The sequence below is a fragment of the Ptychodera flava genome, chromosome 15 (assembly GCF_041260155.1).
Source record: "Ptychodera flava strain L36383 chromosome 15, AS_Pfla_20210202, whole genome shotgun sequence".
Classification (NCBI taxonomy): Eukaryota; Metazoa; Hemichordata; class Enteropneusta; family Ptychoderidae; genus Ptychodera; species Ptychodera flava.
Genome location: NC_091942.1, coordinates 32,407,903 through 32,434,055, shown reverse-complemented (window position 1 = coordinate 32,434,055; position 26,153 = coordinate 32,407,903). Strand labels below are relative to the sequence as shown.

The 26,153-nt window shown below is 37.9% G+C and overlaps 1 protein-coding gene across 1 annotated transcript in view; it reads right to left on the bottom strand.

Annotated features, from left to right (window-relative positions):
- LOC139151919 (uncharacterized) overlaps positions 1-20,598 on the bottom strand; it is a 47,236-nt gene extending 26,638 nt beyond the window's left edge. The window contains exon 1 of the mRNA XM_070724970.1: positions 19,627-20,598. The gene's annotated coding sequence lies outside the window, so the exon portion shown is untranslated. The remainder of the gene's footprint in view (positions 1-19,626) is intronic.
- Positions 20,599-26,153: the final 5,555 nt, after the last annotated feature.

Sequence of the window (26,153 nt, the reverse complement as noted above, 5' to 3'; positions counted from 1 at the left end):
TTCTCTGATGACATCTGATGATCCAAATATAATGCAACGTCTAGCCGCTTTCACTTTTCACGCTATGAAAGTGAGAAAGGAGATAAATGATAATCAATTTTTCTGAGTGTTTGTAATTATTATTTTCCTGTCAATTTTTTGTATATTGATGCTAACTATGTTAAGTATGCTGGGCCGATGGCCTAGAACTACTGAATAAAGACCAACCATATGAAAGGTGGGTTCACCGCACAAAGTCGTCGGGGGAAAGTTGTGAGGTACGAAACTTCAGCAACTCCTTCAAAGAATATCGACAGTTTGAAGAGTGTATCTTCTTTTTCTGACAAGTATTAAATCCCTACAAAGTTAACAACGAAAGTGTTCTTGACTTTGACTTGAGCAAAATGTTTTCTAACAAGTATTAAAAACAAACCCAGATATTTTATGCATTGTTTCGTTTTCTTTTGCCCTTTTTTGAGTTAACTTCTTGTTGATATTCACGTAAATTCATTTACAGCCACTGCTTTTATCAGATAATTCTCAAAAGTTAACAAGTGAAATGATACAACTATAAGCTTATCATTAACGTTTTCTCCTGAAAAATTTAAATTCGAGTTTTTATGTAATGCTCTTCAGGCTCTTTTTTTGTTATACAAGCTTACCTACTCATTGAGCTATTTTCAGTTTCTGACTAATAGGGCAAGGGTATTCCGTCGTACCCCGAATAGCTGTAGTCGTTGTCTGAGGTTGCTAATACGTAATTTTGAAATGGTCAAAACAGAGTACTGTCTGTCAATGAATGGCTGAAACGTCGAGTTGTTGTTTGCTGATATCGAATCAATTTGACATGGGGCCAGCATTAGCCAGGTGCACACTGTAGTATGCATTGAGCAATGAGATTTTTAGTCCCCACGGACCCCGTCCGGGGGGACTTATAGGTTTGGTCATGTCCGTGCGTGTGTGCGTGCGTGCGTGCGTGCGTGCGTGCGTCCGTCCGTCCGTTCACGCAGATCTCTCACAGATGCCTGGAGCGATTTCATTCAAACTTGGTACAAGGATTACTTCATATGTCATACAGATGCACGTCGATTTGTTTTGTGATACGATCCAATATGGCTGCCGGGCGGCCATTTTATTACGATTTTTTCATGTACAGAGCCATAACTCAGACATGTTTCAACTGATTTTATTCAAAGGTGGTACAAGGACATTGACCAATGTCATAGATATGCATGTCAATTTTCTTTGTGATACGATCCAATATGGCCGCCCTGCGGCCATTTTATTACGATTTTTTCATGTACAGAGCCATAACTCAGGCATGTTTCAACTGATTTTATTCAAAGTTGGTACAAGGACATTGACCAATGTCATAGCTATGCACATCAATTTGTTTTGTGATACGATCCAATATGGCCGCCGTGCAGCCATTTTGTTACGATTTTTTCATGTACAGAGTCATAACTCAGGCATATCTCAACCGATTTTATTCAAACTAGGTACAAGGACATTGACCAATGTCATAGCTATGCACATCAATTTGTTTTGTGATACGATCCAATATGGCCGCCGTGCGGCCATTTTATTACGATTTTTTCATGTACAGAGTCATAACTCAGGCATATCTCAACCGATTTTATTCAAACTTGGTACAAGGACATTGACCTATGTCAAGCACATGTGCAATGATTTGTTTTGTGATACGATCCCATATGGCCACCGTGTGGCCATTTTATTACGTTTTTTCATGTCCAGAACCAATGTAACTCAGACATGTATCAAGCGAATTTATTCAAAGTTGTTACAAGGAGATTGACCAATGTCATACATATGCACATTTATTTGTTTTGTGATACGATCCAATATGGCCACCGTGTGGCCATTTTGTTACGATTTTTTCATGTCCTGAACTACAACTTAGACATGTATCAAGTGAATTCATTCAAAAGTATCTTTATCACAGACCTAATGAAGAGGACTCTATCCTCTCTGAGGACCTGTATAATCAAAGTACCCATTAACAAGTGGGGACTGTGTCATCAACGATGACTTTTTTTTCAAAAATGTTTTTTTAAAGTCATCTCGACAAGCGAAAAGAAATGGCTTAACAGCTGCCATGGTATCGGAAGATACTTATCTACGGTCACCGTGTAAGTCTGGTATTACTTTACAAACGTTTTACCTATTTACTTTTATTTATTCATTTCATTCCGTACATCATCCGACAGGCGAAAGCCCAGGGAAGAGAGAAGCAATGAAAGATTGAGTGCCTCACATAAACTTTGAAGGCACGCGCACAACGACACATCATTTTCATAAAAACTGACCATATTACTTTTAATGTATCGAAGTATTTGTAGCTGACTTGAAGAATACGAATGGAATGAGCTGATGAAACATTGGTCGCATTTTGTTCAAGTCAAAGTCAAGAACACATTGTTAACTTTGTAGGGGTTTAAAGGTAGGACAGTTGTAATTTGTCTTTTGTCCCGGTGTAAATGGGACACATGGATTTTGATGATGTAGAAAATAAAATTAGTATTTTCTGCTCAAAAGTTAAGTCCAAAATTACATACATGCGTGTCCATTTGGGACTGGTTGGTTTCTTCGGGGGGGGGGGGGGGGGGGGGGGTGGTGTCAAAGGCGGGAGGTCACCTATTTTTTATACTTTGTTTGTTTTGTGCTTTCCCGAAATTGGAGGTGTGTGTCGGTTACCAAGCATTTGACTGCGCCAGAATGAACTGCAAAATTGTAAATTTCCTACGGCCCGCATCCTGTCAAATTTCAGTGCTTGTGTTTGTTATCTTTGAAATTTATCAATACTTTGAAGGTGATGCAGTCCTGCCTGTATAAATTCACACAAACTTTCAAGGCGATGTCACACCTAATCTATTTCCTATCTTTATAAATTTATACATTTTCAAGGCGAGGTCAAGATTAACAAAGTACTTATTTTTCATACACCGTAGCAAGTTGTTTTTTACCTTCATTCAATGATTCCGTATTCAATCTTCCTTGTAATTCAATTCAATGTAATTCAATGTATGTGGTTACCATCATACCATAATAAGGGAGTCACGACGTCGGTGGTTGTTCAGGGGAAATACATATTTTAAGCACATGTTTCCCCTTCTTTGCAGAAAAAAGTGACATCTACTCACTTGAGACAATCGATTAGTTTCAAACCTCTTCAGAATTTGTCAACTTAGAGGAACAAAAGCTTAGCGAAATTTTCGTAATTTTCTTTAAAGTCTAGAAATCAATTGCTTGAAAAAAAAAGCTTGGTAAAAATTTCATAATTTTTATTGTAGAGAACAATGGAATGAGAAAAGCTTAGCGAAACTTGTATAATTCTTTTTCTAGACAACAATGACATTTTCCCATCTTTTTACATTGGGCGCTGTATGTAAATTCTTTGTTTGCCGTCCACGTGCTGGTAGGTTTTCAGAGAAAATAAAGAAAACGAACACAATGTTAACACTATTACAAATAAAAATATTATTTTTTCCAAAAGAAACCAAATAAAGTTGAGCTTATGTTAATACACCTGTGTTTTTTGTCTGCGCTTGTTTTTTCCCTATCTGGCTGGTAGGTTTTTCAAAAATCCAAGTCCGGCAAACAAAGAATTTTCTTTAAATGGCCTTATGTTGAAATATCAATAGTTAGAATGCAAATAATATTTGTCGAAATAAATCTTGCCTTTGGAAGATTATAAAGGTTTGTTACTTAAGTTTGTCGTAAATTGTGGCAGTAGAATTGAATGACAGGTCCCCGGCAGACAAGTTGACTGAGTGACGGGGAATCTGTTGAATCTAATAAATAATAAATCTTGGAGTAGAGCAGAGTTTTGGAGTAAAAAATCTTAATACTGGTGTTATCATCCACACAAAGTGTATAATTGTACCGTAATGGTCATTGAATGTAATTCCAGATTTAAATTAGTTTAAAGATATATACACTGCCTATGATGCAAAGCCAGATACTGTTCATTACAAATGTACTCCAGCAAGGGGTGGGAGTCATTGATTTTCATAATATTCTACTGATTCTATAGAAGGAAGTCATCATTATTTGTGCGAGTTGGGGTTTCACAAATTTTACACACACACACACACACACACACACACACACACACACACACACACACACACACACAAACTTGTCCCCTCCCGGCTATAATAAGTGAACGCTTCCTATTAGTCGGGTATGACTTCAGAGTTTCCTCGATGTATAATCATTGTCGACTTCTCTTCTATACGAGGCTGCCATATTTTCTTTTTCTTGAAAAGCGTCTTTTGGTATTTTTTTTTTATTTTGGCAAGGTTTGGAAAATCTAAATGGCTTGAAATATATTACCCTATCGATTCTGTAAGTATTTATAAAATTTAAATCAGTTTTTGAAATTGTAAAGTACCTTTCTATTTGTTCAAACCAGTGTATTGTTTTCGTCTCACCGAAGAGATATATATATATATATATATATATATATATATATATATATATATATATACACGAAGATATATATATATATATATATATATATATATATATATTATAATATATATATATATATATATATATATATATATATATATATATATATTCGGCTTGAAGTCGTACAGCTCCGGGAAAAACACTCGTATACGATGACGTCAAACAGAGAAAATTACCATGGGGATGATTATATATATATATATATATATATATATATATATATATATATATATATATATATATATATATAATATTATATATATATATATATATATATATAGCGCGACTGAATATGGGATTCAGCGAATCCTGCAAATGGTTCAATATTTTTGCAAATGTTAACTTTTGTAACTGTCATATTTACAATGGTGTACTCACAATAAAAATAAGATAGAAAAACAGACTATGTTACACCACAGAGTAACGTAGACATCTATGTTTCTCTATGGTTACACCGACTTTACAGTAAACTTTAAGTAACAAGAAGGCACAAGCAGCCACGTGCATATTTTTCATTCACATGGACACTGTCTTCATGTAGATGCTCTTGTCGCGGCAGACGTCTCCTTTCTAAGTTACACTTTAACTCATTGAAATCTCACCGTCACACCCTATGTCAATAAGACTTCTACTGCTCAAATTTACTAAAGCTTTAGTTGTTTGAGGAGTGTAGGGTCGACGGGGTCATGGAAATCGGGATGACTCCGTCATGTAACGGGCGAAATTATCAACGCCGCGCGCATTGTTTTCTTGAAACATTCAATCCCCATGCCAGCCTTCCACTCTGTTTGCAGAAGACATTCGCTTTCAAACCAATTAATTCTTTAGCAAACAGCCAAGAGTAGGTATTAATGTTTGCGACAGTGAAATATTTACTTATTCAGGTTCAAGTAAATGGAAGTGACTATATTTTACCCTTATGTAAGGTGTCGATGTTTGCTCACCAAGACATGAATTTGTTGAACACACATACTGTCCAATCTTAATAAAGCTACCATTAGGTAATAATATCACCAGCATGTTGAGTGTTTAGTTTCAATCAACAACAAGAGACTTCCCCACAAAGATAGTCTGCACCGTGTGAAAAATGTGAATAAATTTTATTCTTTGCATTGAGCTTGAATTGTTAGTTAGGTTTTACGTACGTACGACCTGTATGGGCTTGGCGGTCCTTTGTTCCTCAATTTACAACAACAACAACAACAACAACAACAACAACAACAACATTTTTTCTACTATTTTGCATGAAAGACTTCAACTGCACTGAAGTGGTTTTCAATGTAACGGTAAAGAAAAAAATGTCTTCTAGTTGTATGTTGGACGATACATCAGAATATCTCTGTTGTTGGAGTTTATTCTGAAGTGTTGGCATTCTGTAAACGAAAAGAATAGTTGATGGTAACTCATCGATTCCAGTGTAAATCTGGGGGGAAAATCTTAAAAAATGAAATGGGTCAACAAACGTTTCTAAGCTTACGCAAACACAGAAAACCAAACAATACCTATACAAATATCACTGTGACCAGCTTTCAACAGGTTTTTTTTTGTTATGTAAAAGGTGTGTACGATGATAAGTTATTATAAAACGCTGTTGTTGAAAATAAACATTATCCTAAAATAAAAAATAATATTTTTCGACCATGCTCAAAATAAGGAAATTATGGCATATTTTCCCATTTTTCCTCTGCATGGTCTGATGGTAACTCCACAGACTATGTTCTGAGTCATGTCGGTAATGACCGCGATGTCGGTAATGACAGGGAGGTAGTCTTCCTACCTCCATGGTAATGAGAATTATTTTTAAAACTGTACATGAAAAAGCATGTCCTAGGTGTCTGCACAAACGCATATTTAGACAGTTATTGTATGACGTCTTTTTTCCGATGTCTGTTCGTTTCTTCTGATACAAAATATTAAAGGAAAAGGGTCAACTTTAGATCCTGACAACGTAAAATCTATAAATACCATCTCAGTATTAACGTAAGTCAAAACATCATGTCTTCATCGTGAAATCCACACCACATGTCAAACCCAAAAACCTCTCCGATACTATATATCCCAGTTGAATATTGTGATAAGCATTCAAGTTTGTTTTACTTTCAGAAAGAGTTACTTTTTACTTTCATTGGGACACTGTCAACATGACAGAATACAAGGGAAACGTACGCTGAGGTAAACATTTCGAGTTAAATGGTATGGAGATTAAATAAACATATCTAACATGAACAGATCACAATTGTCTTTACTCAGATTGTACATTTACTCTGCCCATGATTTACTTTAGATGTCCTTTCTCTGCAAAGTACAAGTCATTAACAAAATAAATCTCAGCAATCAAATCTCTATCACTCAAACTGCGACAGTTTTACGAGTCTCGTTTTAACGAACAAAAAAGGACTATTTTTGATAATATACTTTTTATACAAATGCATAAATGCAAAGTAACTGCTTTAACTTCCTATTTGGTCTTCAAGTACCAATGTTTTAATCTCGGCATACTCCTTTGTCTCATGTGCCATTCGGTAGAGTCAATTGTGTTCGTAGAATTCAGAGACGGCTACAATGACATAGATCCTTTTTCTGAAAGTTTAGGCGGTTTTAAAAATATTTTAAAACAGTTCGAATGCAATCCGTGGCAAAACGCGTCCAATGCTTTTCATTTGGCCTCGCTTTTAAATGTAAAAAGGGATAAAGACACCTTTTCTGTTTTATGTTAAAACGTGATAAAACGCTAACTTGTCTTTAAGCCCGTTTTCGTTACGTTGCTACGCATTCCGAAAAATTAATTACAAAATAAGGGTACTCCTCTCGCCAAACGGGGGTCTAATTGCGTCCATTCGTTTTATCGTGACTACCAATAAAAGTACTAGACACTTGAAGCAAAGATTTTCAAGTGGCTATGCCTAGGGGAAAAACAAAAAAGTGGCACTTTTTTATTTTTCCTTTCAATGCTTTTCAAATGAAAACGTCATTTTGCGGTGTATATAGGACGTTCCGCCCACTGTTCATGTACTGTATGAGATTCAGTCTCTCTCTGTTGTACGCCCAAGGTTCAATGTATCAAGCATAAAAACCATTCAGTTTGCAACAATGTAGCAATCTAATTAACAAGTACAGGGTGTCTATTGTTCACTGCAGAGTGCGACATTTCGCAAACAGCTTAGATCAGATCAGTGCGAAAAACAACGATTAGCGTGTTAAATTGGTTGGAGGCATGTTACCACATCATAATAACGTCGATGTTCTATTATGTTGGGCAGTTTTCCCGTAAAAACACAAACGTATGTGCGCCGTTTTTGCAGGCAATTTAATTTAAAAAGAAAAAACAAGAGATTGCAGCCCGCAAAATAGCGCTTCCGATATGTGAATAGAGAATCCATTGCAGCAAGCCTGCGTCTTGAGTTGAAATGTGCTGAAGTAGAATTGTCACGACCGACACGCGCGCGTGTGTGTGTGTGTGTGTGTGTGTGTGAGCGTGTGTAAAATGACATGTTGAATAGTTCGGGTATAAGTAAAAAAACCTGAATAATGTGTTTACCAGTAAATTCTTTGTTTTGCGTCCGCTCTTCAAAGGTACGTGTACGTTGTAAGTGGTAAACACAGGTTCAACAGCAATTGTCTACTGTTTGGTATGTTTTAAAGGCACAGTAGCTGTAACTTTTGAAAATATATCCAGTATTTTTGTTCTGTGTGTTACCTACAGTGTCTTCTACTCCCTACATGATGTTAATGTTCCAAGGATTCACCTTGTCACCACGGTCAATATATGCATTACAAGCAATATTATTGTTGACAACTAACTTTTAGTCCGGACTAAAAGTCAAATATCAACAATAACATGGCACTGTACAAGCATACATACTTTGTTGAGAACCTCTATACTTGGCACTTGGTCATGTTTTAGCCTAAACAAGAAATAGAAGTTGTTGAACAGGACAAAAAATAGTGAAATAATCATCTAAAGTTACAGTTACTGTGCCTTTAACCTCGTTAAAGCTAAGCACTAATGTCTTGTTCAAATGAAAACTTCACACCTTCCTCGAAAACCTTAAATGATCCTTGCGAATGGATGCGTGATAAATAATTTATTCCTATTGCCTTTCAAGTTCACCTGACTTAAAGGTTATGACCTTTTTAAGTCCCCCCTCATAATTTGAGCTTGCGCCAAATGACACTTTCGATGTATCTTTTGAAAATGTTCTCGAACTAATCTGGGGTGCAAACGTATGCAGGGTGCTCCTTAAAGTGGTAACTTCCAGGGGTATTTCTAGACATTTCGGCAAACAACTAATTTGCTCAACGCGGCAAAAAAATTACGGTACGGTTGGATAGGAAGTGGCTGGCTGCTGACGTTGGTGGCGCGGTGTGTTACCATATTCGAATAAAGTCATTGTTCTAATTGTTTGGGGCGTTTTTTTTCGCAAAAAAACACGTAAATATAGTATTCACCATTTTACACAAACGACAAAATATATCAAAAATGGATTGCAGCCCGCAAAATAGTGCATCCGCCCGGTGTTGAGTTTTTATTGGCATATTTATTTCACTGTTGTCAGCCAGTTGGCTTATAATGCCTATCCGCGACTCCAAACTTGAAGTTTTAATTTTTAAAAAGTGCATGGTAAATTGGGCTGGGGGTTTTAGCATTTGACCTCACCCCCTGTCCCCAAACAGAACTTTTGGAAGTGCTAAAATCCGACCACTTTTCATTATCAACAAACGAACGTTACCAACGCTGGGGAAGCTACACGATGGACACAAATTGAACGAACCATGGCGAAAGAGTACCGGTAGGCCTCCGCCTTGGGCTGGCTTGGTACATGCCAAACTGAATTATCAAACTGTACGACTTTGAGCAAAGTTATCGAACACAGTCAAGCTGCCTCTCTATGTAGGCGCGTCTACTTGACGAGTTTTAATTATTGTCAGTCCCATGCGGCGTCAGTTCCGGACATTTTATCATCAGAATTTTAGAGTTTGCTACATTCCCTCGGCCAATTGAGACAAAATCTTCGATAGAAAAGGCTATTTTTCATGCCTGGCGCTACAAGTTGCATCTTGGGTCAACCCCATCCATCGTACCACCTTTTGCAATCTGTTGGAAACAGTGCTTATTGTTTTTCAATTTGGCGGGAACTCAATTTTAAGAAGCTCAATGTCTGCGTAAACAAACTTTGGACAAATATAACAAGTTCGGCAAATAATTGTTACATTGTAGCAAACCTAAGTAATTAAATGTGCGTCAGTTCATGTACTTTGGATAGAACACGCATACTTTAACACTGAAAGAGAAAAAATTATTTGAAAATGAAAACACAAAAACACCACATTTTCATGTTTTCTTTTCCCTTGGCATAGACACTCGAACATTTTTGTTTGGAGTGTCTAGTGCTTTAAGTACATAACAGGCAGTCACGATGAAACGAATGGACGCAATTAGACCCCCATTTGGTGAGAGGGGTACACTAATTATGTTATAAATTTTTTGGAATGAGTAACAACCTAATGAAAACGGGCTTAAGACCAGTTATCTTTTGATGACCTTTTAATGAAAAACATAAAAAAGTGTCTTTATTCCGTTTTACATTTGAAAACGAGATCAAAGGAAAACCTTTGGACGCGTTTTGCCACGGATTGAATGCCGTATCTCTGTGTTCTAACCATGTATCTGTATTGTTTCTAACAGTCTTCCGTAAATGACCGCGGCTGTGGAAGTCATTATTTATAAAACGAATATTGAAACGCCCCGAAAACGTGTTGTTAAAGATCATTACGTGTAAAATATTGAAGTTGATCGAGTGAACGCACATTTTAAATAATGCAAATAGAATGCCAAGTTCAATTGAGAAAATACACGGTGATGATCTAACCATTTATCGATAAATGTGTAATAAGTGTAATTTTTACTATCGGAGGTTTGGAAAAAGTGCCCAGTTATATATTTCAGGTACAACTCTGTGTCGATGACCCCTGACTGTTCCGCCACAGCATCGCGCACAACACCGCTTACGCATTCTGGCCGCCAACCGGAGCTAAACTCCGTGGTTCGTCAGCGGCGATCCATTCAGGAAACTGAGAAAAGGTGAAGCACAGGTGTTATGTCGACTGAGTAGTTTGTAAAAGTGTAGTTTATGCTGAGTGTGAGTTTATACAACGTTCCGACGTTCTGATACGCAGGTGGTAAGGCTACGTATCAGAACTTCGGACCGTAGCATGAACTCACAGCATTAACTACACTTTCACAAACTACCCAGCCCAGTCCACATAACACCTGTGAGGTGAAGGCCCTTTCTTGTAAAACTGGTAAGTTCATTGACCCAAGATGGCGGCCGCATCACCGACCGTGGAGGTAATAAAATTGTCATAGATTTGATATGTGCACGTGAACAGCGTGGATCAAAATGGAAACTCCACTGGTGAAATCGAATTATACTGGTATCAAGACACATAACAGACGACAGCAATGGGTCTGAAATATTTAATGGCTGTTATATATCTTCCCCATTTACCGCTAACGGTCATTGGCTGTGACAGCAACAATTTCCATGGCAATATCATACAAAATATTGCGAAAATGTCGTGAAAAAAAACCCAAAAAACAAACGAACAAAAATCAAAAACGACGACGATGACAACAGGAAAAACAACGTACAGGTAATTTTTTGTAGAAATGGCCTGTCCATTAGAAATCAGCTTGGAAGAACGAGCCAGAGAAATGTTTTGGAAAACTCTAATTTTAATAGAAGTGAAAACACAAAACTTTCTTCCCCAAAGTGCGAATCCCGTGAGAGTTGAAAAGGAGCTTGACGCATACAACTGATGACAGTACCAGCAGTATCTATTACCATCCTTTTAGTAGTGAACAAGTCATTGACAATGACATAGTCCCCACTTGTAATAGGAGTATTAGTCTTGAGGGGGCAGGGAAATGAGGTCATTAAGAAGTATCACTAAAGTGTATATGTTCAGATCTATGGACACATAGGTCTATGTCATTGTTCCCAATTTGAAAATGTCGTGAAAAAAAACCCAAAAAACAAACGAACAAAAATCAAAAACGACGACGATGACAACAGGAAAAACAACGTACAGGTAATTTTTTGTAGAAATGGCCTGTCCATTAGAAATCAGCTTGGAAGAACGAGCCAGAGAAATGTTTTGGAAAACTCTAATTTTAATAGAAGTGAAAACACAAAACTTTCTTCCCCAAAGTGCGAATCCCGTGAGAGTTGAAAAACAGCTTGATGCATACAACTGATGACAGTACCAGCAGTATCTATTACCATCCTTTTAGTAGTGAACAAGTCATTGACAATGACATAGTCCCCACTTGTAATAGGAGTATTAGTCTTGAGGGGGCAGGGAAATGAGGTCATTAAGAAGTATCACTAAAGTGTATATGTTCAGATCTATGGACACATAGGTCTATGTCATTGTTCCCAATTTGAAACAAGAGGCATGTCTAAGTTATGGTTCTAAATCGGGAAAAAAGATCAAACCTCTAGCTGTATTGGCCAGCCAAGAAATACATATGTGCATAATAAATGAGGTACAAGATGTGACATCTTAAGGTCTATTATCCTATCAAAATTGAAGCGTAAAGAACTTGTGATTACTGAGTTATGCATATATATGCATATTCAAGGTCAAAGGTCATCAAGGTCACGTGACATTTTGAAAAAAAACATTGTATTGCTAATTAATCCATATATGCCAAAATTCAGACCTCTAGCTCTATTGGCTTGCCCACAATTATATATGGGCATAATTAACGAGGTAAAGCATGTGTTGTCATAAGGTCTCCCATCCTACTAAATATAAAGGACATAGCACTTGTGGTTACTTATTTATTGACATAATCGTGTATTTTAGGTAAAAAGCTATCGAGGTCACATGACATTTTGTCAAAAAATTTCTATCCTATAGTCTATCCCTATATACTAAAAATCATACATTTACCTCTATTGGCTTGTGCAAAATTAGATATGCACATAATGAATGAGGTACAATATGTGGCGTCATAAGGTGTCCCATCATACCAAATATGAAGGGTGTAGCACTTGTGGTTCCTGAGTTTTGGACAAATATGTATATTTGGGGTCAAAGGTCACCGAGGTCACGTGACATTTTGTCAAAAAAATTGTATTGCTAAGTTATCCCTACATACCAAAAATCAGACCTCTAGCTCTATTGGCTCGCTCAAAATTAGATATGCACATAATTAATGAGGTACAATATGTGGCGTCATAAGGTGTCCCATCATACCATATATGAAGGGTGTAGCACTTGTGGTTACTGAGTTATGGACAAATATGTATATTTGAGGTCAAAGGTCACCAAGGTCACGTGACATTTTGTCAAAATAATTGTATTGCTAAGTTATCCCTATATACCAAAAATCAGACCTCTAGGTCTTTTGGCTCGCTCAAAATTACATATGCGCATAATTAATGAGGTACAATATGTGGCGTCATAAAGTGTCCCATCATACCAAATATGAAGAGTGTAGCACTTGAGGTTACTGAGTTATGCACAAATATGTATATTTGAGGTCAAAGGTCATTGAGATCACTTGACATTTTGTCAAAAAAATTGTATTGCTAAGTTATCCCTACATACCAAAAATCAGACCTCTGGCTCTATTGGCTCGCTCAAAATTAGAAATGCACATAATTAATGAGGTACAATATGTGGTGTCATAAGGTGTCCCATCATACCATATATGAAGGGTGTAGCACTTGTGGTTACTGAGTTATGGACAAATATGTATATTTGAGGTCAAAGGTCACCGAGGTCACGTGACATTTTGTCAAAATAATTGTATTGCTAAGTTATCCCTATATACCAAAAATCAGACCTCTAGGTCTTTTGGCTCGCTCAAAATTACATATGCGCATAATTAATGAGGTACAATATGTGGCGTCATAAAGTGTCCCATCATACCAAATATGAAGAGTGTAGCACTTGAGGTTACTGAGTTATGCACAAATATGTATATTTGAGGTCAAAGGTCATTGAGATCACTTGACATTTTGTCAAAAAAATTGTATTGCTAAGTTATCCCTACATACCAAAAATCAGACCTCTGGCTCTATTGGCTCGCTCAAAATTAGATATGCACATAATTAATGAGGTACAATATGTGGTGTCATAAGGTGTCCCATCATACAAAATATGAAGGGTGTAGCATTAGTGATTACTGAGTTATGGACAAATATGTATATTTGAGGTTAAAGGTCACCAAGGTCACGTGACATTTTGTCAAAAAAATTGTATTGCTAAGTTATCCATATATACCAAAAATCAGACCTCTAGCTCTATTGGCTCGCTCAAAATTAGATATGCACATAATTAATGAGGTACAATATGTGGCGTCATTGGGTGTCCCATCATACCATATATGAAAGGTTTACCACTTGTGGTTACTGAGTTATGGACAAATATGTATATTCGAGGTCAAAGGTCACCAAGGTCACATGACATTTTGTCAAAGTGTCTGAGATATCTGCGTGAACGGATGGACTCACGGACTGACATGACCCAATCTATGAGCCCCCTGGACTTTATCTGTGGGGACTAAAAACTGTGTCACTGCATCCTTTTTGCAATATGAATACGATGAGAAACTAAATTTTTATTTATCTTGGCCTTATACATGGGAGCCTATGTACTGCCTTATACATGGGAGTCTATGGACTGCCTTATACATGGGAGTCTATGGTCTGCCTTATACATGGGAGTCTGTCTGCCTTATACATGGAAGTTTATGGAGGTGAAAACTAAAAAGTCCTCTACCACGGTCAAATTTGATTGCATTGTGAAACAAATCGAGGTGCATCTGTATGAGGTATGGTACTATCCTTGTACCAAGTTTGAACGAAATCGCTCCAGGCGTCTCTGAGATATCTGCGTGAACGGACGGACGCACGGACGGACGCACGGACGGACGCACGGACATGACCAAACCTATAAGTCCCCCCGGACGGTGTCCGTGGGGACTAATAAACCATTTATTTTATTTACTCCGATCAGTAAGAGCATGAAGAAAGGAGAGAAAATGATAGAGAAAACAGTGTGAAAATCTCAGTAATACTTTATGGGTCGCCTGTGCTTATACATGGGAGTCTATGGACTGCCTTATACATGGGGGTCTATGGAGGTGAAAACTAGTGTGAAAATCTCAGTAATACTTTATGGGTCGCCTGTGCTTATACATGGGAGTCTATGGACTGCCTTATACATGGGGGTCTATGGAGGTGAAAACTAGTGTGAAAATCTCAGTAATACTTTATGGGTCGCCTGTGCTTATACATGGGAGTCTATGGACTGCCTTATACATGGGGGTCTATGGAGGTGAAAACTAAAAAGTCCTCTAACATGGCCAAATTTGATCGCATTGTGAAACAAATCGACGTGCATCTGTATGAGGTAGGGTACTATCCTTGAACCAAGTTTGAACAAAATCGCTCCAGGCGTCTATGAGATATCTGCGTGAACGGACGGACGCACAGACGCACGCACGCACACACACACGGACGCACGGACATGACCAAACCTATAAGTCCCCCCGGACGGTGTCCGTGGGGACTAATAACTGATGACTTGGTCACTATTTTTGCGGTCTCGTCATGGATCATGTGATTTGTTTAATCAGTTTAAGTTATATTAAGTTGTTAGTTGTTCGACATCAAGAATCAGTCGGAACATTTCACTGCGCATCCGCATTTTTATAGCTTTAAGGTAGTTTCGCCATCGATATTATTTACAGAGAGTGAATAAAATACGTATATATATATATATATATATATATATATATATATATATATATATATATATATATATATATATATATATATATATATATATATATATATATTAGTTTTCCGGCGTCGTAATAACGTTATTGGTTGAGAAAGACACGTTCAAGACAAAGGTGAGAGGTTGTGTGCTTTTCCGCGAAAAAAAGACTGGTATACTATTATCATGCCATTGCATTCACGTCGTTTTCACTGTCCATCTCATCATCAAAATTTCGATCGTCATGATCAGCGACAGGACACTGAGTACAAAGATCATATCGAATTGAGAAAAGGAGTGGCACTGTTTTCAGCCGGTGTCCCGGATAATAATAGAAATATTTTGAGGTGTATGTCATCAAGCGGAGGGACTGTGTAGTATACTAACTGTAAAGATCTTCGTGAAAATTCTCCCAAACCTTACGGCTGTTTTGGAACGCAACATTCTGAAAATATTTACGTCACTTTACTTGGCTTCTTATTGCTATAATTTTTATTTGGTTATTGCTTCAGCTGTGAGTGATGCTGAGAGTCTCAACTAGTGGTCACTGAGAGACTTTTCATGGCGTATAAAGGGACCGTTGATAGATCACATTGTGTCTTTGTATTCATTGCTGTATTTTCCGTGCCTCGATAGGTATTCATGGCCATTTCCTTCGACGTATATACGTCATCTTCAAAGGCATCGACTGAATTCTGAAATATACACATAAGATCAGAACACTCTGATCTTACAAACTCAATTTCAATTCGATTTATTTTCAGTACTTTTAACCTCCGACCAATATGTACAAACAGTAACAGAAATGTTGTATACAGATCGCTAGTCAACAGGTCAAATGCAGTAATTATATCAAAAAAAACCCTTATGTACAAAATGCATAGCCTAAGCGTTTGCGAAAGAATCTGGAAAAAAGAAAAAAGGTTTGTGATACTGTTGGTATGTTTATGGTATACGCTCTCTCCAACTTTTTGTTGCTCCAAAAATATATTTACTCTGTTTCCTCAATGTGACATTAATTTGAGATAAAATGAGTATATTGAATTTTTACATTACAGGAAAGTTAAAATAGGAAGAAATTTATTTATCTCTCAAGTAATCATACTTCGGAGATATGAGTAATAAGACAACGGGACTCATCCTCTACTGCCTGCAAGCTACACAATTCACATAGTGTCTGGTCTTGGAGTCTTGTTCAAACGACCTGTCCCAATCTTCAGAGAGAGTGCTGATGTTCTAAAACAAAAGGTCGAATAAATGTAAAGTTTGCCACTCTTAGCCTAATAATATTTTGTATTACACTCTGGACGTCCTGTACGCCTAATAATCTTCGCATGGATGACAATAGTTTTTTTCATTATAATTCTGGCAATTTGATTATGCAGTGCCTCAAATTTCCGCTGTAAACCTGTTCGAACTAAAGCTTTCAAACTGCTTTTATAACACGGAAGTAAAAGTTACGTCGGTGTAGTGGTGGCGAAACTTTGTCTGTGTTAACGGGATATATGCTATTCAGAAATTCTATTACTTGTTATTTTCAATGCTACTTTTATGAAAACAAAGGCCGATAGGAAATTTCCCATACTGTGTTTTTACGTTAGTATTCTCTTTCAAAATCAAGAATAAAAATCAGGGGTCACCTAGCAAATTTTGGTACTAGAGAAACAAATTACCCAAGATTTACTGATATTTGAAATTCAAAATGGCCGTCATCCCTGTGTTAATTCTATGGAAAAAAATTAAATTTTCGATTTTGGAAAAACTAAGACGATAAAAAGTTTTCTTACACCAAGAGCTTTAAAATGATCCCCCACAAGCGGTGGATTAGAAAAGAATTGTAAAAGTTCCCAAAGCGCATTCCACCTCAAAGCATATTATTGAACACTGGATTGCTGACAAACTTTTGATGATCATTAAGGTACCGTTCAGTTTTTACGGCCGGGGGGGCCGGCAAAATCCAGGGGGGGGTCATCAAAATTTTGGAATCCGCAAAGGGGGGGTCATCACTTTTTCACTGGTAGGAAAGGGGGGGTCACCACATTTTCAAAAACATAATACCAACAATAAAGTTCACTTTATGCCATTGCCATGATCGACCCTCTTTACCGGCGGGCCGCCTTCGGCGGCCCACTACAATAAATATACATTATGTTTTACCCATGACCCTCTTAACGGGCAGACGCCTTTGGCGGCCCACTCCAATTAGGTTTACTTCATGCAATGGCCATGATCGACCCTCTTTACCGGTGGGCCGCCTGCGGCGGCCCACTCCAATAAATTGACTTTATGTAATACCCCACAGCAATCTTAATGGCCGTGCGCCTTCAGCGGCCCTGTCCAGTAAAGTCTACTTTATGCAATAGCCATGATCGACCCTCTTTACCGGCAGGCCACCTTTGGTGGCCCACTAGAATAAAGTTGACTTTACGTAATGGCCCATGACCCTCTTAACCGGAGGGCTGCCTTTGGCGAACCACTCCAATAAAGTTCACTTTATACAATGTCCATGGACATGAGTTGTCTATGGAAATGAAGTTAAAAATTGCCTTACAGTCGTCCTAATTAACAGACGTTTCAATGGATGTGGCTGAGAAGTTTGTGCACTGGCATCTCTGCTACACGAATAAAGTGCGCCGCGTACCGGAGTTCAAATCCAAACCATGCGGGTAAATTTGACATATGGGTTTTAGTTATTTTTAAGCGGGGGGGGGGGGGGGGTCATCAATTTTTTTCGTCTGACAAAGGGGGGGTCATCTTTTTTTCACGAAAAATGCAGGGGGGGTCTATCTTTTTTTGAACACCGGCGACAAGATTTTGCAGGCCCCCCCCCGGCCGTAAAAACTGAACGCTCCCTAAAGGGAAACAGTCGTCGGAACTGCGCCTGTGCGAGTTTCTTGTTTACAAACAATGTATTTCGTGCACGATATCTAGATGCACCTCATCATCATAGCTGCAACATGTAAATTATACGATGTAGATTATAACAGACATGTTTTAACTTTCATCAAACAACATATTACTATCAAATAGTAATGAAAATGTTCTTGCTGTTCTGACAGGATTAAAGGGGAACTTCTGACCACAGTACGCGTAGGTGGAGTAACTGGCGACACAGGAATTAACGTTGCGCTCGAAACTTTATTTCCCCAGGTCAGTCTGATGGCTGCCTGGGGCAACTCTTAGCTCCGAGAGCCTGGAGATATGCTCACTCCAAGGCCCCCAAAGTCCGACTCTCAATTTTACAATACTTTGTCGACAAGAAAACTTGCCAACGCTATAGTTTCACAATGATTAATACGTAGTATGCATGAGACATGTCACAACACCATTGTTTTAAATCCAAGCTGTGAAAATATGAAAAGCGATACTAGACAGCTACAGTTCTGATAAAAGTTGGACCATTGTTTTTCTATTGTCCAAACTTGCGTCAGACATTTCATGAAAAATTACAGGAATTCACGAGACACGCGGGTGCCTGGAATGGCGCTGCCATCGAATTTAAACAAAAGAGACTTGAAAATGTAATTTGCTGCCAATTTTGAAGAATTACACCTCCGGTAAATCGTGAGAATTCAAGCCCAAGTGGCGAAATGTTGAAATTTGGCGAATTACTAGAATGAAGATTTACAGTAACCGATACAAATTATAGAAACATGACATCGTTCTTTCTCCCACAAAGGCTTGTCCTCAAGCCTTGAAAAAGGTGTCTCAAATATAGATAGAATACAAAAATATTACGTTTACACAAAATACACAAGGAAAATACAGAATTTCAGAAGAACATCAAGTGGAAAGTACAATTTTTTTTTTTGGTAATTAGAAATATGACATCGTTCTTTGAAAATGATCGAATAATGTATGTGTTGCAGTGCTTTTGATAGCAGATGTATACAAGCTGTATCGAGCAATGTCCGCAGTTATGTTTGTGATCAAAAGTTTCTCCCAGAGAGATCCGTTTCTAGAACAATCTCGATTATACCATATTGACGATGTTCAAATTTTTAAACTAACTATTCAACTCTCCAACCCCCAACCCTTCGTATCGGAGACGTCTTACGCGTAGCACTGCAGCGTCGGTAATTCTCGTAGCTCTATAATTATCTTCACTTAATAAAAAAAAACACTCCCAACCCCCAAACCAACCCGCGTAGATGAGACAAACGAGTATAAATAATTAGATTTCTCTGTTGAACAATACCAATATTTGGAATTAAAGCGAGTCTACTATACTAACTATTTGACCACAAAACCCCTCGAACAATTTTCAAATTCAGTTCGCAGACAAAACACGCATGCAGTTCCAACGATCATACACAGTTCTCTTGATCAACTTAGACAAATCTCGAATCTGCTCACCCTTCAAAATGTTAATACTGTTATCTTCTCATGGTTGATCTACCTTGACGTGCTCTTCGTTAGTTTCCTTGGGTTGAAAGATTCAGCTTGCCTCTGTAAATACCATCTTCTTCTGTAATTTTTTTCGGTCTGAATTCTGCATTGTCTATCCTTTATGTCATCCGGGGAATTTCACTCAGGTGTCCGGGAGCGACTCGCTTCTCGCAGTTCTATCGGGAAATTCCATTCAGCTTTGCTGTGAGAGGCTTCGTTTTCTTCGTTTTCGGGGAATCATGCGCTCGAAACTTTATTTCCCCAGGTCAGCCTGATGGCTGCCTGGGGCAACTCTTAGCTGCGAGAGCCTCGAGATATGCTCACTCCAAGGCCCCCAAGTCTGACTCTCCAATTTACAATACTTTGTCGACAAGAAAACTTGCCAACGCTAGTGTCACGATGATTAACATGTAGTATGCATGAGACATGTAACAACACCATAGTCTTAAATCCAAGCTGTGAAAAGTTCGACTACATTGTCTTTCTATTGTCCAACATTACCATGGATACAGTGTTGCTGTTGGTTGTATGGGTCTCATACAACCTTTGACTGCAGTTCCGACGGCTTTAGCGTTTACTTAACCTTTTCATGCCTACAAAATCTCGGAAATGTACACTCTCGTATAAGCGACGTATATTAATTTTCTATGATTTTGAAATATAAGGCTAATATTATATTGTAAAGAAGTGTTCATGCTGTTCCGAAATCAGGATTTAGGGGAACTTCAGACCACAGTACGCGTAGATGGAGTAAATACATCGATCAGGCGACACAGGAATTAACGTTGCGCTCGAAACTTTATTTCCCAAGGTCAGCCTTATGGCTGCCTGGGGCAACTCTTAGCTCCGAGAGCCTGGAGATATGCTCACTCCAAGGCCCCCAAAGTCTGACTCTCAAATTTACAATACTTTGTCGACAAGAAAACTTGCCAACGCTCGTGTCACAATGATTAACATGTAGTATGCATGAGACATGTCACAACACCATTGTTTTAAATCCAAGCTGTGAAAGTATGAAAAGCGATACTTAACAGCTACAGTGCTGATAAAAGTTCGACTACATTGTCTTTCTATTGTCCAACCTTGCGTGAGACATCATGCATAATCATAGGAATTCAACAGACACGCGGTTGCCTGGAATGCCATTGAATTTAAAGCCCCAACTCAATTATCAGATTTATCTAAAATAAATATTATGTACTTGATAAAATATTCAGTGGAAAACAAAAGAATGACAAACTGTTAATGAGCTATTCACACATTTGCTAATGCGAGAACCTGGGATTGAGAAGGGCGCCTTTAAACAGAAGAGAATTGAAAATGGAATTTGCCGCCAATTTTGAAGAATTTCACCTCCGGTAAATCGTGGGAATTCAAGCCCATGGAGGTAGTAGGAAGTACCACCTCCATGTCAAGCCCAAGTGGTGAAATGTTGAAATTTGGTGAATTACTAGAATGGAGATTTACAGTAACCGGTACAAATTATATAGAAACATGACACTAACATAAAAGTGCACGACTTGGAGGGTATTAAGTGATTTGAAAATACATGTGCAAACTCGAGCCCTAACATTATACAGGACAGCCCTATAATCCCTTTCACACCTATTGTTATTTCTTTGTCTACGCTGGTCTTTGAAGTTGTGGCATGGTTGCCGCGATCAGGATCTATTTTTTACATCCATGATTAAAGCAACACCAATGGTGTGTAGCAGGTTCGATGTGGCAGTCAATAGTGTGGATTGAAGTTTGTAGTCTGGTTTATATGTATATGGATTATACACATTCCTTGAAACACAGAGTTTTCGTCAAAAATTTGACGGAAAAAATGACGATGCCATTCTTTGATTTTTTTCAGACAGAATTTAGAATCTCCGAGGTTCTGCTCGGCCAAATTTCGTCGGTAGAATTTACATCCTCTTGTCCACAATATCATTAAATCTCTTTTCACAAGATCTATAGGGTGATCATATTCTCACACCCAAAGGCACTGATAGATGAACTGGCGCTTATTTTTCTCATAAATCATGTCTTGATAGGTCTGAGTGACGCATGGAAAGTTACCTGTTCAATCATGTTACAATTATATTACCAATCGCCGTTCAAAAGAGACCTTGTCGCTGTTATAAAAGGTGGGAAAGGCGATCGATATTTAGAATCAGAGCTTGAATAAAACGATAATTTTCAAAATTATTATATCTGGCGGCCTATTAGTTATTTGTTTAATAGGACCGCCTATGAACTATGCTGTACATCACTTAAAAGTCCATAAGCTGTAACTTTACCTATACTTTACTCCATTCACGATTGCTGTCTGTAAAGTCCAGATTCCGTGGAGCGCCCCAAAGCACGTCGCATTGCTCTTTATAGTCTTTAACTTGTAAGTAAAGACTGTATCTGTGTACTGTACCGTGTTATTGGTGATAGCCACATTTTAGTATCATGTCAACAAGAAAATGTGCTTTACACCATCGTTGTCCTTGCAAGACTACGACTATACGTATTTCTGTTTAATGTCGGCAAAAGGATAAGAAACTGCATTGTTTTATTGAACAAAAATATTATCAAAAGTTGTATCTGTGTCACTTCAAGAGTCCTCTGTCAGGGACACGTAAGTCAATCGCCGTATGGGCACTATATACAAATACGAAATCTGATAAAAAATTGCATATTTCATTGTCGATCTTTATTGGCGACGCAAAATGTAAATGCTAAAATATAGAATGACCGTAAAACTGACATGGTGAAGTTGATGTAGAATTCAAATGTGTACGAAGATTACCCGGTACGGAGCAACCTAAGAACAGATATTTGTAAACTATCAGACAACGGTTGACTATATCTGTATGATTTTGCCGTGAATTACTTATCGTTCGACAAAACATTTTCCTTTTGCACTGTCGAAGAGAACCGAAAACACAAGAGAAAACTCGAACCAGGAGTGGCTTGACTTCTTGACAAATCATTGGCTTGCTGGGGACAGTGTAGGAGATTGTTAGCCCGAACAACCTGCTCGTCAATGAGAGTGATAGTAAAACATTGAAATCCTTGAGCGAAAACCAATTGAAACACGATTTGAACTAATTTTGGATGACTGGATTTTCGTATTTTTCAAATTTCTCAAAAGTGTTAGGTGCCATATAGCTGAATATTGCAATATTACAAATTACTCATAAAGACAAGTGTGTAAGGTAATAAGAAAAGCAGATGAGATTACATTTGTAAATTAAATCGACATTACTTCACCATCCAATTATCCCAAATTAGTTCCAATCGTTTTTTGATTAAATAGAATGGTAAGATAAGAAAATGAAAGTACAGGAGAGCGGAAGAAGCGCCTTTAAATGACCAGTTTCATAAATTCCCAAAAAGTAAATCGTTGTTGAACAGTATATTTTACAAATCACATCAAAAATCCATGTTTGTAACAGACCCAATGTGTATTAGCTAAGACGGCATAGGATCGCATAAGGTAGAAAGCGCCTTGGGGACAGATAGTCAGACTCTCAAATTTCTACAATTCTTTTCTAATCTACCACTTGCAGGGGCTTATTTTAAAGCTCTTGGGGTTAGAAACACTTTCACTGGCCGAGTTTTTAGAAAATCTAACTTGCAATCCCCCTAGCGTTAACACAGGAATGGAGGCCATTTTGATTTTCAAATATTGCAAAATGTTGGGTAATTTTTTTTCCTTGTTCCAAACTTTGCACGGTGACCTCCGATTTTTATTGTTCATTTGGTAAGATAATGGCTGAAAGTTTCATTCAGGAAAGTTTGAGCAAAAGTTTAAGTCTTTCACTTTCGAGGCGCATTCATACCATAACATGGGGTGCTTAAATTTTGACATGAATTCGCCAAGGTATTGCAGCTGGCCTTGTCTGTATACATTTCGCCGTATACAGGTGTGTATGTAGGGGTCTGAATTTATGCTTGTATTATTGATGTCTGTATACTGTTACGAATACTGTCTCCCGTGACTACGTCTGAAAGTTTGCGCGTCTTTAGGCCTACATACATGCCAGACAGGATACTTATAAGTTGGTAAAGGCCTCATGTTTGTGTTGAAAATACACATTAAAGAAAGTTCATGAGGGTTCCATTAAAATATAAGCTTAAGGTTTGTAATTAAGCCTGCAGATGTTTTTGACAGCAAACATTAGATTTACAAAATTATATGGTTGTGACGAATGGTTCCATATCGGTCGATTTTGTTCGACTCTAAGTGAAAGTCGTACTACTGCTACTCTTCACGCGCTATATCTATTCCAGGTCATCGGAAAATCTCGAAGAGTCTTTATGTCGGTCAACGAGAATAAAACTTCCCAACCTTTTATTAATATCATCCAATACCAAGTTACAGCGACAACCTGAAAACTGCGAGCACTGAGTGATTTATCAGTGTGATCCTATAAGGGACGACGATTCCCATAGGCCTTCGTATGCCACACTGCATGGCCGCCGTAATTAAACAGCTTATGGAAGGCAGACAAAGTGAAGCCAATTTCACCCTCATTATAAAAGTGTATCACTGAAAGCATAATTATCCTTAATTGAGGCATCGGACGATTAAGAGAAATAATTGACTTTCAGTGGGCAATGTTTTGTCCTCTGAAGTTCATCATACAGTCTGGCGCATGTGGCCTATCAGTTATTTTGTCAGCGCTACTCTGACTAAAATGCGGTGAGACCAAATTTTACACCATGGATGTCTCTTTTTTACATCCATAGTGACACCAAATAATAAAACAGTATTTTTAACCCTTTGAACGCTAAAGTCAATTTTGGTCTCCTTCACACGTGTAATTATAACCCAGCCAATTTTTTCCAGATCCACATTGTTTTTGATTTTTCCCAAAATTTTGATCAAAAACAGCAGCCAATAAAAAGTGATGTCAATGTACGGTGCTGTAGTCCAAAATTTTCAAAAAAATACGGGAAAATTCATAAAATTGGTAAAATTTTGTACCAAAATTTTGGTGGGAAAATTACAGCTCTCAAATGGTTAAACATGTGCCCGTGCAAGATTTGTGTAATTTTGCTTGTGCTGACACCATTCATATTTTTTTCTTCGCTGAGGCTAATTTGTTCCTATCATACTCGATTCGTAATTGGGAGTGGTCAATCGTTAGGTAATCTAGTGACCTATAAAAACCTCTGGCCAAATATTTGACGTAGTAACGGTCGCTAACTCAGAGCGCGGGAGATCACACGTAACACTTGATATCCGGGTCTTCCATTCACATTATATTGATAAGCAAACAAAACGCTCACTCGCTGCGTGAGACTCTGAGTAGCCGACTTTTAGGATATAAAATGCAGTGTAAAGTATTGAAATAATATTAGGTCATAATAGCTAAACAGGCTGATGAGCTCGCTGGTTGTTTGGCCTTCATTTACGTCCGATCATTGAATGGATTGTTCCGTTCCAGGTAAATCGACTTAATTGGGGTACCTGTACACTAATTATCTCGCCAAAGTTTCGCTATCACACTAGTTTGCGCTATCACCATTGGCGAAGCGTTCACTTCACTCACTCAAAAAAAAACCCGACAATTTTTGTTGAACTTTTTTCGTTCAGTTTATTCAATGGAGAAATAAATTAGCCCTACTAGACATACATAGATGTATTTGGAGAAAGGTAGCTTGAAGGATGTTATAATAACAGTGGCCTTCTCGCTCCATCTTGCAGGACTAGATAAAAGTACGTACCCACACAGTCTCCCCAACAAAACCCCATGTTAATATACCATAAGGAGAAAAGTACGGTTAATCTGAACACTTTCGTTCATCCGTCGCATAGGTACACCAGAAGGCGCAAAAAATTACAGTCGGAGCAGTCTAAGATTCTGTAAGAAAATGTCTGAAAATTTGTTCGATTTGTGGTTATAAGTAAATATATTTTTGCTTCCCAAATATCAAATATTTTCAGCTACCAGTCACTTGAATATTTCTTTTCTGTAAAATTAGCTGGTCTGCAAATATTTGAAGAAATTTTCTCTCTGCAGATTTTCCCATATTACCCACCCCTTCAAAGATCTAATGGTAGAGTCCGTACGTTGTACGGGTTTCATAACTTTTGTTTACTTTGGTTTCCATGACGCTATACTAGTTGCATTTTCAATTCAATACTCTCCGTGGCTAGGGTGGAACAATTTAATTTCGGTCGGGGAGGGCTGAGGAGAAGCTCATCACCGGATTCTGGGAACGGTGAACATTTTTTCTACTCGCTCCTGAGAAAAAAGGTAAAGATTGTCAGGAATATCTGAACGCGAATGAGAGCAGAGATTTCATAATGATATTATATCACTTCACTAGGAATATAGCAATCACGTTACTGTAGATTTCTGGAAAGGGGAGAGATCGCGGTATGTGAATCGGACAGTGGTGTAACTCTATAACCAGTTTTTCCGAATTATGACACTGAAATTGTCCAAACGGTTGAATTTTGAAATTAAACCTGAATGTGTTTCACCTGAAGATATCTTGTCCTTGTG